Source organism: Camelus dromedarius, chromosome 3, assembly GCF_036321535.1.
Source record: "Camelus dromedarius isolate mCamDro1 chromosome 3, mCamDro1.pat, whole genome shotgun sequence".
NCBI classification, from domain to species: domain Eukaryota; kingdom Metazoa; phylum Chordata; class Mammalia; order Artiodactyla; family Camelidae; genus Camelus; species Camelus dromedarius.
The window spans coordinates 28,900,613-28,915,701 of record NC_087438.1 but is presented as its reverse complement, the minus strand read 5'-3'; the positions used below and the strand labels follow the sequence as shown (position 1 = coordinate 28,915,701).

Here is a 15,089-nt window from a genome sequence, read left to right as displayed (position 1 = left end):
CTGAAGAGCAAACACAATTCCTATCACACCTTTTATCTTTAATTGATATTTTGAATTATGATAAAGAGAGAGTGCATGAATATCTTGCTCAGGGTCTTTGTAAGAAAAGACAAGAAAATGAGGAGAAAAGACAAGGAGGTGAGAATGCTATGAGTGGCCTTCCAGCATAGCATATAGGGTGAGAAATGGCAGATGAAACTTGTAGTGGGGCAGGCACACATTTGCAAGAAGGCTCTTAGCCAGGCTACTGGGAACTTCATCCTGTGAACAACGGGGAGCTGAAAAAATTATATTTAGTGGTGGAGTGACTTGACCAGGTCTGCATTTTGAGTAGATAATTGATGAAGCATGGAGGGTAGATGGGGTGGGGAGAGTGAGCAGTTAAGAGGAGCCTGGAACTGTTCTAGCAAGGAAGTGCAAGGCAAACTGAAGAAGTGAGAAAATGTGGGAGGGGACAAGATGGCACAACAAAAGTTAGGGTGAATTGGTGGCTATTCAGCTATATTTTGCGTGAATGAGAGAAAAGAGTTAAGAATTAAGTTTCTTCTTGAGAAGCAGGACGAGTGATGGAACCATTCACAGAGGCAAGAAACAAAGGTACACAGACTTCCGGAAGCGGTGGGGAAGACAGGGTTATGCCAAGTTTAAGTGCTAGTGGCACATCCAAGCACATGTGGCCAGTTGGCCATTAGGAATGTAGGCCGACTTATTTGGGGAATACTGGCATTTTTTGGCAATGAAAGCCACAAGCAATTGGAGAGGAAGGGTTCTTCCATACAAAACTATAACTTCCTTCTGTTATTCAGATGTTAGCTGAGATCTCCCTGTTCCTTCAGTTCAGATAAGACTCCTAACCCTTCGCTGTACACCCTACACAAGTTTAAAGGCTTCCCTAAGATTTCTGCTGATGTCTGGGTTTCTTACATCCTGATGTTATGAGCCTTGCTGCTTCTGGATTACAAAATTTGATGAACTGATTGTCCCATGTGGCCTGTCCATGTCCCACCCTGTGTAATTTGAGACATGGAACTTGCTTCTTGCTCAATTTCCACAATGGTTTATTTGGACTTTACTGAAGATCTGAGGAGACAAGGGAGAATTTATAATCATAGTGCAGATGATTTAAAGTTGAATTTTAGACTCATCTGGAATTACAAATTTCCTGGCCTGGCACATCTCCTGATGACATCTGTACCACTTTTCGCTGTAGACTCAAGTCCTCTGACTGAATCCTCTCCTCCATCTCTTTCTCCTTGTCCTTTTCTCATCTGTTTTCTCTCCCCCACCCCTATACTGCAGTGGAGACTCTGCACTCTCCTCTGGATTATTATACCAAACTATTCACCTCTCTCCCTGGCCCTAAGCCTCCATTCAGTTAGTCCCATCAATGTATTCATTGGAAAAGAAGACTTTTTATTTAATAGCACCACCTTCTACAAAAATTACTTGTTCTGGTAAATAACAACTTACCACTTAAAAATGAGGATATATAGTATATACACATGAGTGTGTTGTTTTTCAAATTTACCCCAAACAGCCCCCAGATTTTGAGGAATTCCCATGAGAGATGGGTCTGGGGATCCGCCAACCCCAATTCTCTTTATTTCTCACCACACTTTTAATGAAAAATGCTTTGCTTTTAACATTTACATATTGGGCATGAAAGGAGTCTTCCCTTCCAGCTTTACCTTCTGTTGTATAGTTTTATGCTTAGGAAAAGAAAACACTTTTCCAAATAACTTGCCTACTTTGCACTTGGCCAAGAACCATACCCTGCTTCCATACCTGTGCAGGGAATAGCCTTTGGGAAATCAAGAAGCAAAATCTACTCAAGGAATAAACGACTTTCAATTCTCTCTCTTATGGCATTTCATTAAAGCTTTGCAAGCTATAAGTTGAACTGCTTTTTGGCTACTCATGCTTTAGTACAGTATTACCAAAGTAGGATTTGTGGAATAAAGATCAGATAAGTTAGGGAAGTGTTGAAAATGATTAATATATATCTACACAACTCTCCCAAAAGAGTCACAGTGCACATTAGCTTATAAAAGGCACTAACAAGTATTTTAGCGAAGAATCCTATTTAAATTTAACTAATAATAATGTTTTCCAAGCACTAAATACTTTTTTCCAGATAGCACTTATTAACAGCCCATGGAATTAATTTTGACAAAACGTCCTCAGCCACCTGCTCTAATTCAGAACTTCTCACTTGCCTCTGGCTTATAAGTCTGCAATAGTAGAGCTGTATCATTGAAAAGAGAGAAGTGGGAAAAGAATTTTTAAAGTATAAATGAGAACCCTATAGGTAGAATCAACTTTTGTCTGTCTAAGATTATGCAAATGACTTGCAAATGATTTGCAAATATGTCTGAACCTGGCTGTGACACTTGCGCTGTAAGCATTCTCAGTGGCGTTTGTCTCAGTACTGGAAGACCTCCTTTTGAACCAGTTGTGAGGGCTGTATTGTGCGCATGGTGTTAATATGCAATTCATAGGTTTGGGTTGGTTTGATTTGGGCATATTTCAGCTTTCTGGGGGAGGCCTATAGGGAAGGGTCGGGGTTAGTCCTTGGATAATGCCTTGCAAAGGTAATTTACTTACTCTTGGTGTAGTCAGTGACAGAACACTTGACTCCCCAAGAACATATTTCCTCTCTCTTCTCACCAAGTGAAAAAGACTTTTGCTGCCTGTCCCTTGCTCTTATGCCAAAGCAGTTCATTCAGAAAGTCCTTTGCCACCAAAGGAGAAGTCACTATGCAATGTTAAGACCTCTCTGGGCCTTTGGTATACTTTCGTCTGCAAAATTTGGAGTTTGAATTCAATTGTCTCCAAGATTCTTTCCAGTTCTAAAATCCTACAATTCTAAGATCCTGCTTTTGACTAGTTTCTCTATAATTCTTTACTATGCCTAATATTTGGGTTAACAAAACTCTGAGCACGTGAATTTAGAAAACAGTGTTTGAAGATGTGGGTGGCTTTCAGGGAAACTCAATCAAGCCTGGATTTAGGTTCCATAGCTTTCAATCTGGCCACTGGTTCCAAATACTGCAGATGCATTTTCTACACTTCAGCAATGCCAAAAGACACAGATTTTTTTTTTATTTCTTAAAGACCTATTTTTAATTTATTTTTCAAACACCAGCTTTTGCACCTCACCCCACGGAATTCACACCTTCTTAAAAAGAAGGTATGCAACTTGAGTCAAATCTTTCCCTAATTTGTGGAAGTTTATTAAATTGTAAGTTTTTTTGTAGTTAAAAAAATTCTGTTAGACCACCTGTCAGAATATTTAAGGAGCAGTTCATCTCTGTAAGTAAACTGATGCTGAATGAATTTACACGATGGTTTTACAGGCCAACAATGTAGATGATGATGATAACACTAATAATAATGATGGTCTATTAAGTGGTCTCTGTCTGTTTAATACTAGGCTAACTGCTCTGCCCATTTATTCTCATGATCACAGTCATTGCCTTGAAGCTAAGGCAGAATTTTCAGGATGTGGCTGGTTTTCAATAAGCACCCATTTTACTCATGTGGGGAAAGGAAGGCAACTACATTGGCTGAATGCACATTACAGGCCAGACCCTGTGCTAAGGGCTTACATGAGTTGTATCCATTCAATCCTCCCTGTAGCCTTGCAAGGTAGGCATGAGATCCGTTAGAGATGGAAGACTGAGCCTGAGAAATGTCTGGTACTTTCCTCCGAAATTCCGTATTAGTCTAGCAAAGCCAGGATTATTATTTGGGTCTGACTCCAAGTCCCATGCTTACTCCTACAAAGTAGGTGAAATTCACATTCTTAGCAATGGATGCGTATAATACGTTATTTATCATCTTGGAAGGCAGAGTCAGATCTAGAGAGCTGGGAAGGTAACGTATACTGGCAGTGTGGCGGGCAAGACTGTGAGAAGGGCAGATTGAAACTGTGTGGTTTGGCCTCAAGAAAGCAAACCCAGGCAGCATGCTGGCAGGGGTCCCTCAGGGAAGCACTGCTGCTGTTGAATAACAGAAATGAAGGGGACTTAGAGGTGACCTGGCTCAATCCTCCTTGCCCTGTATTTATTGCCCATTTGACTATTTTCCATTTAGTAAGGAAACTAAGGCCAGAGGAATGCTAAACAGTCACCCAAGGTCACAGAGCTAATGGGCAGCAAAGATGGAGTCTTATTCCAGGTCTTCTGGCTTGCAGGCACAATTCTGCCCTCCACACTTCAGGAAGGGATGAGCACAGAAAATGGACAGAAAAATGTGGGTGTGACCAGAGAATATCAGGCTGCAGGGAACAGCATGAAGTGTGAACCAGCTTTCAGTCTGCACCATTCATAGCATAGCATAGTGCCCTGGAACCTTGGCTGGAAGGGACAGATGTCAGGCTGGGGATGAACCATGGATTTTGTTCAGGGCCAGCCTTCCCTGGGACCTCTCTCTTTCTGTTTCAGGAGCACAATAGACTGTTTTTTCCATTCAGTGGGGACACATCCCAGCTCACAACCACACCCCAACAACACTCTGCTGCCCGATTTATCCTATCAGTGCCTGGACCCAGCAGGTATGGGACTGGTCTCTGGGAAGGTGTTCCCCTGCAAACCAGTCATCTTCACGTCTTAGCATCTTTGGGGAGCCAAGGAACATCTCCCTGAGGGACAGAGACTCAGAATGGTTCAAAGACAGCTACAGGGTGACATGAGAGAGCATCAATCTTCATGAAGAACAGATTTCTGGCTCTACGTGCCCAGGCCATGCCCCTAAATAGGTCGCTGCACTAGTAGAGCTAGTCTACTATCAGTCTATTCAGTAAAAGTGAAAGCTGCTTTCTCAGGCTACATATGCCTAAAGAGAAAGAATATCAAAGGCATTATGGAAAACCAGCATTAGAATAATTGTTTATGTTTTCATCATAAGATCCATTTTTCGACATGTATTTATTGGAGGCTTCATTTGTTCAACAGATGTTATTCCCAATTTTCAATTTAGGAAACTGAAGGTCAAAAAGACTAAATAATTTGTTCAGGCAGTGATGTGAGGCAGTGCTGGGATCAATTCAGAATGTGGGTCTTCTGCCAAAACTCTAATTCAAAAAGATACATGCACCCCAATGTTCATAGCAGCACTATTTACAATAGCCAAAACATGGAAGCAACCCAAGTGCCCATCAACAGACAACTGGTTTAAAGAGATGTGGTGTGTGTGTATACACACACACACACACACACACACACTTCATTTATGAAATATTACTCAGCCATAAAAAATGAAGTATTGCCATTTGTAGCAACATGGATGGACCTAGAGATGATCATACTAAGTGAAGAAAGTCAGACAGAGAAAGACAAATATTATGATATCACTTATATGTGGAATCTAAAAAACAATAAAATAAATCTGTATACAAAACAGAAATAGACTCACAGACATAGAAAACAAACTTATAGTTACCAAAGGGGAAAGGGAGGAAGAGAGAAATAAATTATGAATATGGGATTAACAGATACAAACTACTATATATAAAATAGGTAAGCAGCAAGGATTTACTCTATGGCATGGGGAACTATACTCAATATCTAATAATAACCTATAATGGAAAATAACTTGAAATATGTGTGTGTGTGTGTGTGTGTGTGTGTGTGTGTGTATCTGAATCACTTTGCTATACACCCAAAACTAACACAATATTATAAATCAACTATACTTCAAGAAGAGTCTGAGTCTTTTGAACCACTAGGACAAGAAGTCTGGCTTGTCAATCAGAAGGAAGCTCCAGAAAGCTCCTCTTTTCCTAGCCCAGGGCTAGGAAACTGGACAGTGCTTATGCCGCCCTCAGAGGTTCTGACTGAGCACCTGATGCTCAAAGATTTTCATTTCTAAGAGACCCAGGTGAGCCTCACTTTAAGTTGCACTGCTCCTGCCTGCAGATAAGCTGCACCTCAACCGCTCCAACCAAAAGAGGAACTTGGTTTTAAGAAATCTGGAAAGAGAATCAACCCCAAGATTTATCAGTCCCCTCCCCACCTCAGGTTCTGGTAGTCCTTCCTTAAATCTAAGCTATGAGCCCTTGACCCACAGGCCCTGCTAGATTTAAGTTCAAATTTGCTGGTCCTATCACTAAGGTAGAGCTGCTGATAGTTCATTTCCAAAAAGTGGTCCTCAGCTATTCTCTCCCATGTGTTTCTCTCCCAAGTGACATAGCTTGAGCCTAGGATTGCTGTGCTTCAGAAGCACAGGCAAAGGCTCCTGGGAGGGGTTCTTTGTTCCCCTGGGCTCCGAAGCACATCCCATGGGAGAAGCCTTAGTAACTTCCAGACGCAGTGTCTTCCACCAAAACCAGTCAACATTACAGCACCAATTAACATTACAGCTCTTTGCCACCCAATGGCCTCACCAGCCCTGATTTCAAACAGTAAAAAAAGACTTCCGACCTAAGGCTTTGTGACAGAAGAGTGGTTTTAGCCCGGGTCATGCTGAGGTTATGGTAGGAATGGAGGGCTGTCTGTAACTCTCTCCGTTTTAACAACTTTTGACTCAAGAATTTTTGAAGCAGGAGTGCACATAAAAGCTCTTGCTCTCCTTCATTCTGCTGATGTTATAAGATTAAAGTACAGGCAAATAGAGATAGACTCCTTTCATTATTTGTAGCAGGAAAGTCAAAGACTGGGGAGAATTGCCAGCTATTGAGAGGTCAGATACCCATTCAGTGCCTTGTGTGTGTGTGTGTGAGAGAGAGAGAGAGAGAGAATGTGTGTGAGAGAGAGAATGACTTAGGATAGAAGTCTCTGGAACTCACTTTTCTGATGTGGATTGATGGAGTTTAATGTCTGAAGAGGAACTAACCTAGTATGTAGCTGGTACTCACAAAAAGCTGAGCAGGTGGGTTGATGGGGTAGAGGGAATAAAGATGAAGTGTCCAGGCAGCAGGAATGTTCATCAGTCAGATCATGGCACAACAGTGTAGGGACTTCAGCCAGGAACTAAGGGGATGAGAGGCTTGTTTGGGGTTTGAAAAGAACCATGACACGGATTGTCAGGTAGATGATCAAGTAAGAGGTTTCTGATACAAGAAGTAAAATGGACTGGATCCAGACAGCTCAGACCACATTCTGAGGCAGTGAGGAGGAGGCCTTCGGGAGGACATACACCATGAGAACCATGACATCCCAGTGAGACAGTGATAGAAAGGACTTCTTATAGAATCAGGATTTAGGCTTGGGTGACTTGTGGGAAGGTTTAAGGAAGCAGAGGTCCTCTCTAGATTGGATGCCGTCAGGACAAGTCTATAATTGGGTATCTCAATAAGTCTCAGCTTTAGGACTAGAGAGAGGATAAACTATAATTGGTAAAGAAGTTCATTTTCGTCTAGAGAGGTCAATGTTCTGTATTTTGTGGGTGACATTGTTTCTGTGCTCAGACAAAATTATAAATATCCTTTTTTTAATCTCACTTTCTCATGGTCTCAAGCAATCTCGCCTGAGGTTGGTATTCTGGGAGATTATGTCCAGCAGGAGTAGAACGTGACCTAGGTGTGAGAGTCAGGGCAGCTGCCAGATGTCAGGACCTGCTTTTTCATTGCTTTCCTTTTACCTCTTTTCAGTGAAAGGTGAAGGGCAGACTATCACTTATTTCCGTCTGGTTTGAAAGCCTCTGACGTGCATTAGGCTTTCCATGTGCTTTTTCTTTGTTGTTCCTTTTGTCATTGAAACAAGGCTGTATCTGTGCAGAAGCCCAGACCATTCTGACAATGAGGCAAATCAAAGAAAACCTAGCCTAGGGCACGCCTACTGGAAATGCAAACTCTTCGGATTGACAGTCACCTTTCTTTGCAGTCTTAAGTTTCTGTCCATCTCACTGGACAAGGGTTGGAATTAGTTGACAAATATAAGGAATCTTAAGTGCTGGAGACTGAAGGCGTTAAGACTAGGAAAGAAATGTGAGAATACAGCATTTAGTAAAGGGAATTGTGGATTCTTTAATATTGGTGAACATTCCAACTTCCTTCCTAAGGTTTTACAACTCACTTAGGGCAGAAGGAAGCCAGAAGATGAGATAGCCAACTCCTATGTTTTCAACCAAATCTTTTTCTTGCTCTTTTTTGGCAGGGGAAGACATTTTTCTTCGCCTTGTTTGACTGAGTGTCCCTCAAGTCTTGTTTGTGTTGGATGTACTTGGTGACTGATGTACTAATTACCAGGAGTGATTCTGACAAGTGGCAAGTGTACGTGCTTATTTAAGTGAGGTGATGTAAGCCAAATCTTCTCTGTCAATGGATAAAGGAGCAGGGAATTGCTTTAAGTGTGTCCCACCTAACAAAACAGTTATATGAATTTCTAATAACTTACCAACCCCTCTAGGCAATGACATTTCAGCTTTTAACTTCCCATATTCAGTTGATAAAATGTTTTCTTCCCTAATATTTTCAATCTAACAACAACAATAAAAAGCTGGAAATATGAAATTTTCTCAGCATATCCAGCCTTAGAGGACTTCAGAAGAAAATACTCTATGTATCAACTACAGACACTAATATTTGACTTCATTATATGAAGCACAAATCTTCTGGCTCTTGCTCTGTGTCTGGAATTGTAGCCTATTGCTAATTAACTTATTTAAAAGTACTAAAAATAACTAGACAAGGATAGCTAGAGACTTGCTTGTCATAATTGACTTTTTTTTTCCCCAGAAATTACAAGTGTGGCTTGAATTTTTGCTTTAAAATATTCCTTCCTCCCACCCCCTCATCACTTATTTCCCTGTGGCCTCAGCTGTTAAAAGAAAAGAAGCTTATGAGTTGTTTCTGGAGCTGTGACATCCTATCTTGAAGGAGCGGTGTGTGGCTGTGAGACTGCAGTGTATGATTTCATCAGTGAATGCTAGAGACGCAGGCTGGCCTTTGGAAATGCCTGTGAGTTTTGACCAGTGTAAAACTGAGTGAATTCACCAAATAGCTGCTGCTTATCTAGAATACTAAACAGCAAAGCTGTTCCCCATATGATTTAGCTCAGGTTCAAAAATGAATCAGTCATGAAAATAAATAACACAATAACACTATAAAAATTATTCATGAAAATACATCTTTCAGATTTTGAAGTTCATTTTTGAAGGATTTAATTTATATTTCCTGTTTCTCCAAATCAAATATTTGTGATAAGTAGCTTGTCATGATTAGATTGTAGGGAAACTTGGTTGAGTGCTCAGTTCAGGCGGAGCTCAATTTATTGACAGAGACCGTATGTGGATTCGGGGGAGACCTGATGGATCTATTGCTAGAAAACAGCCAGGAAACTTAGTTTTATTCTCGTCTCAGTTTTAAATTTATTGGTTAGCAGTTAAAGGGGTGATTTAATGAACTTAACTCTTGCTGCCATTCACAAGCAGAGCAGGCTTCCATGTGAATTTCTTCAAGTGTCTACATGACAGAGGAGAATTTCACATCTTTCAGGTACACACGGCTCATTGCCACCATGTGTTTGCACATCACCTATGTGTCCAAGCAGCCTCCAAAAGGATATGGACAAGGACTCCTCTACCTGTTAAAGACTAAGAGGCTCCTTAAGACCATGAACCATGATCAGGGACATTTTGACATTTCCATTACATGGGCTGTGTGCATAAACCTGTTTCAATGAGCCACCATTTTCTCCCTCAACTAGCACTAGGTAGGCAGCTTTAGACTTTGTGTGTGTGTGTGTGTGTGTGTGTGTGTGTGTGTGTGTGTGTGTGTGTGTGTTGGAAAAGATGAGAGAAGCAATGAAAATAGGTAGAAATATAGTCTTCTCTCAGCACCTATGAGAATACATTGCTTTTCTCCTGCTCATGCAGGAAGGAAGAGTTTTACGTTCAGTGTGTCCTCATCTTCCAATTGAGGTTAGAGAAAAAAGTGCTCAAATACCCAACATGAGACTTTCTCACCTAGTTTCATGATCGTTCTGGAACCTGCAATTGTGTTCTTTTAGCTTGCTCTAGACCTCATATTTTCTTTTTTTCTTGAGGGATTTCTTTGGTGGTTATACTTGAGAGAAGTGTTTTTTGTTTTCTTTTCCAACACTGAATGACTTATCTCTGTGATATTTAGGGGCTTTACACCTTCTATTATACTTGCTAAAGATTCAGATAGAACTTAAATATGGCGGAGTGAAGAGGGGAAGGAAGTAGTATAACCCACTTGGTGGCTAGAATGTTATTTATCCTATGACTTTAGAGAATTTTAATTTCTTTTTCAAAGTGGACCAGAGTAACTTTTCCCAGGGTTCCAGCAGAAGAATCCATCTATTTATTGAGTCAGGCAGACTCTCAACAACAAGAACATAAGACCAAGCTGTGGGCTTAGAGTGAGAACAGGAGAGGCATGGTGTAATGTCATAAAATTTTGCCTCATGATCCTTGTCCTTGGTTTGCAGGGCAGTGTCCTTGGGAATGTGAGATTAATATGCGACACACAGTTACGGAATGGTACAAGACAGAGTTTGCAACTCTTAGTACTAACTCTTTGACCATACACCATGATCAGGTTAGATTCATCCCAGGGACACAAGGATGATGGTTCAACATACGCAAATCAATCGACGTGATTCACCACATCAACAAGAAAGGACAAAAATCACATGATCGTCTCAATGGGTGCTAACTCTTTGACCAGCAGATTTCATATGCCATAGGGACTCAAAGGAAGGGAAGATGACAATAGTGACTTCTCTAATATTTCAGGACAATAATACACTGACCTTTCCTGCCCTTTAGCTGTCCTCCAAACATTGTAATGTTTTGCTCAAATATCAGGAGCACATCCATTTTCTCCACTCAAATGTGATCTACTGTTGTGGTTTTTTAATCACTGACCATTGAAAATAGTAAATAGCCTCTTTTCTAAGGTAGAAAATTATTATTGACTTGGGGAATACTTCCAGACAATAAGGTTCAGATTAGGCCAACGAGTGAGAGTTTTAAGGAGGTTTGAAAGAACCAGCCACAGACATTAAACACATTGAGTGTTTATTGTTGTCTTTGTTGTTGATGCCAACTGTTTTGGGGGGGGGGGGGCAAAACCATTATGTGAAAGGATTCTCTTTTGACCACAAAATTCAGCAAGTACTCTGAGAAAATCTGATAACTACACATTACATGTTTTAATTTAAAAATCTGAGGTGGGAAAAAAAAGGCTTTTGAGCTTGACATTCTGTCCTGAACAATGAAGATGCCAAGATATATTTCTTTATTATCAAGAGTACAAATCAAATGAAGTACGTTCCTTCACTTATTGAATTAACTTGACCACAGGGGAGCCGCTTTGGGGACTTCTGAAAGACAGCAGAGAGGCAACCTTTTGACAAGTTGTGGTTGGCCTTTGCCCTGCCTTTCCTCTCAGTTTTGCGGCAAGAGGGGACAATTTTATAGCAACTTGACAAAACAGCAGTGCAGAAAGTCCCAGCTGTCTTGCCCCAGCTGTCTCTGAGATCTAATAATATAGGGTGGGAATAGCACATCTCCCTAAAGAGCACACACATTTTAAGTTGCTTTAATTTTCCTGCCAATTAGACTTTTAAGATGCCAAATGCATCTCCAGGCAACCTCTGTGACAATTTAGTACTCTTTGGTAAAGGAGCCTAAGGCAGAGAGAGATTTTCAAGTGGCAAAATAGCATGGAAAAATTTTTACTCTTTCATTACCAAAGAAAAATACATGTACCTCCTTTTACTTACGGAAATATGAAGACACAGGGGTATTAACATTGACACTAGTGAGGGCTGCTAAAGAGACCAGGAGTCAGGATTCTCAGCCTGGAACAGGGTTTCTCGGCCTCAGCGTGATTGGCATTTTGGACTGGATAGTTCTTTGTTGGGGGCGGCGGGGGGGCTGTCCGGTGCACTGTAGGACGTTCAGTAGCATCCTTGGCCTCTACCTGCTAGATGCCAGTAGCATCCCCAGTCATGACAGTCAAAATGTCTCCATGCATGCCCAATATCCACCCTCCAGGAGTGTGGGTGAGAGAGAAGAAAATCCCCCTGGTTGAAAACCACTGGCCTAGAGCAGCCACTACCCAAAAGATCTTGTGACAGTCACTTTTCCTTGAGCTCAATGCCTTTACTTGTTAAACAAATGAAACCAACTGCCCAGGGATTAAGGAAACATCAACTATTTAGTTACATGGCATGTTTTTTGTTTAAGTGAAGCCAAAATGTATACATCTCCAGTGTCTTCTGCCTTCAGATTAGTCATCTGGGGAATTTATTCATTCATCCAAGTGATGCTGAAGCAATTTTAAGAATAGTTTTAGTGAGGGGTAAATCTTGATCTTTTTAAGGTGAATTGGTTTCTGAAACAGCCTAAACTCAGTCAGAACCAAGTAAATAAGGTGGGTGAGCAAAGCTGATGAATGGTGTTTGGAGTCAAAATCCAGATGGAACAATAATGAGACTGATTTTTTCTTATGTGCCTTGTGAACATGCTCAGAAGGCAATTTCAGTAGAGGAGTCAGAGAAAGGTTTTGAGTCATCGTACCATTGATGGGCTCCGTGAACAGTCACCTCCACAGGTGACGATTCTGAATGATAGCTCACTTTCAGCTTAGAAGTCAGGAGGTGTTCATTATAAAAAGACAATCCCACTGCTTTAGAGTCATACCTTATACAGTAAGATAATATAAGAGAAAATGTTCTTGATTTTTGAAAAGAAGTCTTTTCTTAAATACATTTATCATTATTTGTATCGTTTAGATTCAATGATAGACATTTATAGAACTTTTACTGAGTCTGTGCTAAGTGCCTGCACTTCAAAATGACTAAGATGCAGACCCTGGTTAACACGGTGGTTTCTTTCTAGTAGGGAGACATATTGGTGAACAGTTTGTTCTAGCAGAGTAAGTGCTAAGATAAATCAGAAGCAGGTGTTTACCTGGATTCTCAACCCAGCCCTGCCACTTGCTAAGTAAACTGGAGGAAGTCACTTAATTTTATTTGCCATCAGTTTCCTGATCTTGTAAAGAGAAGGCATTGCTAGCCTCTATCACCTCTTCTAGCATCAATATTCTGATCCTATGGCAAAGGTGACAGTTCCTAAGGGCACATGTATTACAATGTTCTGTAAGGGAAATCTAATTACATGCTATCTAAATACTATTAGTTTCGTTTGGATCATTACCAAAACAGAAAGAAATACCCCATTAGATGTTCACGAGCACCAACTCTTAAGAAATGTGACCCATTACCAGTGGTTCGTTATTAAAGAAGATCATAAACCAAATGAATTACTCTGCCTTTCTTCTTCCTGGGCTATGCAGGGTTATAATGTGCTAGTGGTAGCCTTGGTTGACCAGAAGTTGCTATATCCAAGGAAAATGGCAAGTGGTGAGAAGTGAAGTAAAATGTCTATATTTAAAGCAATTCACAAATTCTTCATTGAATTAATGTATTATCGGGGAAAAAAAGTTACATCCATCAACTTAGATTCAATTTTGTATGACTTTCAGGATGTCAGTGTCTGACTGAACAGAGTTCTCCATTCTCAATGGTAAGATGAAGGGATTGCAAGGGGAAATAATATATTCTGAATGACTACAATAGATGCTAACACATGTTCTCATTTAAGACTTCCTACCAACTGAGTGGTGCAGATATTTTCACTTCTGTTTTACATGTGGTAAAGATGAGGCTCAGCAAAGTAAACCAACTCACCCAGCCTTACACAGCATCTATGGCAGAGCCAGGAGTCACACTTACGTCTGTTTGATTTCAGGGTCTGTGTTCCCTGTTTTTACTCCTATACATCCCTCCACCTCTGGAGTTGTCTCTGATTAAGTTCTGAAATTATAGAATTCTTTTCACAAGTAACCCAAAGTGATAACATGAAAGCATCACATATTTACTAGCAACTGCAAAATGAAAGAGAAGAAAATGTTTACATCTACTTCCAAATTCAGGGATTTTAAATGACCAACAACTTAAGAGCCCTGTCAGGAAAGTAGCTTTTCCCAATATGTGAAAATGGCTTCCAAGGAGTGTCATTAATTCTTATCCAGAATATTTTAGATTTCCAATGCTTTAGGGACAGAGGAAAAGGCAATCCAATCTGCAGGTTATCTCCTTCAGTCAGGGTACTACTGGGCATGCTAACATTAAAATAAGCGTGGTGTTCTGTTTGGCAGCTTGCCCATCTCTAGCTTTTAACTTTCATCAGTGAGAACCTTGTATATATTACACTTGTGATCATTAGTTCAAAATTAAAATAGTCAATTAGGTGAAATATTTTAACTGTATTACATTTGTGTCATGTAGCTTCAACAAAAAAACTGTAGTGAATTATGGAGCTAAGAGATTAACTGATAGCCCTGAGATGTGGCTTCCAGCAGCAAGCAAAGCAGTCTGCCCACTCATTTCTTCATTCTTTCACTTATCCTCCACCCTGGGGGTGACTGAGGCAGATTCTATTGTTCATTCCATTAGGTATCTCATTCATGTTTCCAGGAGAGTTGAAGTAGCTCAGAGCAGTCACTCTGGACACAGAGCTGGGCCTGTCCTGACTGTGTGATCTTCCACAAATTCCTTAAATTCTCTGAGCCTCAGTTCCTTCTTTGTAAAATGGAAATAAAAACACACTTGTCTCATAGGTGTATTTGGGAGGTGTACACGAGATAATCACACCAGGTGTTTACCTCAGTGCTTGGCACACAGTGAGTGATCAATAAATGTTAACTTTGACAACTGCTATTAACAGTAACAGTTTTGTAAGGACACTCAATGGTGCTCTGCTAAATTAAAAGAAGAAATAATCCCCTTCGAGAACCTAATTTTCTAGGAAGAGATTTTGTTATTGAGACTAATTAAGCTTACTTTAAATAGAACTTTATTGTAGTAGAGCTTATTATTATGATTTGGATTTTTCAGTAGCTGTGGATATACATAACACTTTCATACCCTAACCATCAGAAGTTTTGTGGCAGTCTTGCAACCGATATCTTGGGGGTTTTTTTCTCTCTAACACTAATATTACAGATTTCTATCATGTTTATCATTATTTTAATTTTGTTACAATCATTTTGAGAACTAGGCTTAAATCTGTTACAGTGATTTTGTGCAGCAGAATTACCAGTGGGGCTTTAC

The 15,089-nt window shown here is 40.4% G+C and overlaps 1 protein-coding gene across 1 annotated transcript in view; it reads left to right on the top strand.

The window, feature by feature from the left end:
* Nucleotides 1-15,089, top strand: part of PLCXD3 (phosphatidylinositol specific phospholipase C X domain containing 3) — a 154,749-nt gene that overhangs the window by 99,117 nt on the left and 40,543 nt on the right. The gene's annotated exons all lie outside the window — the stretch shown is intronic.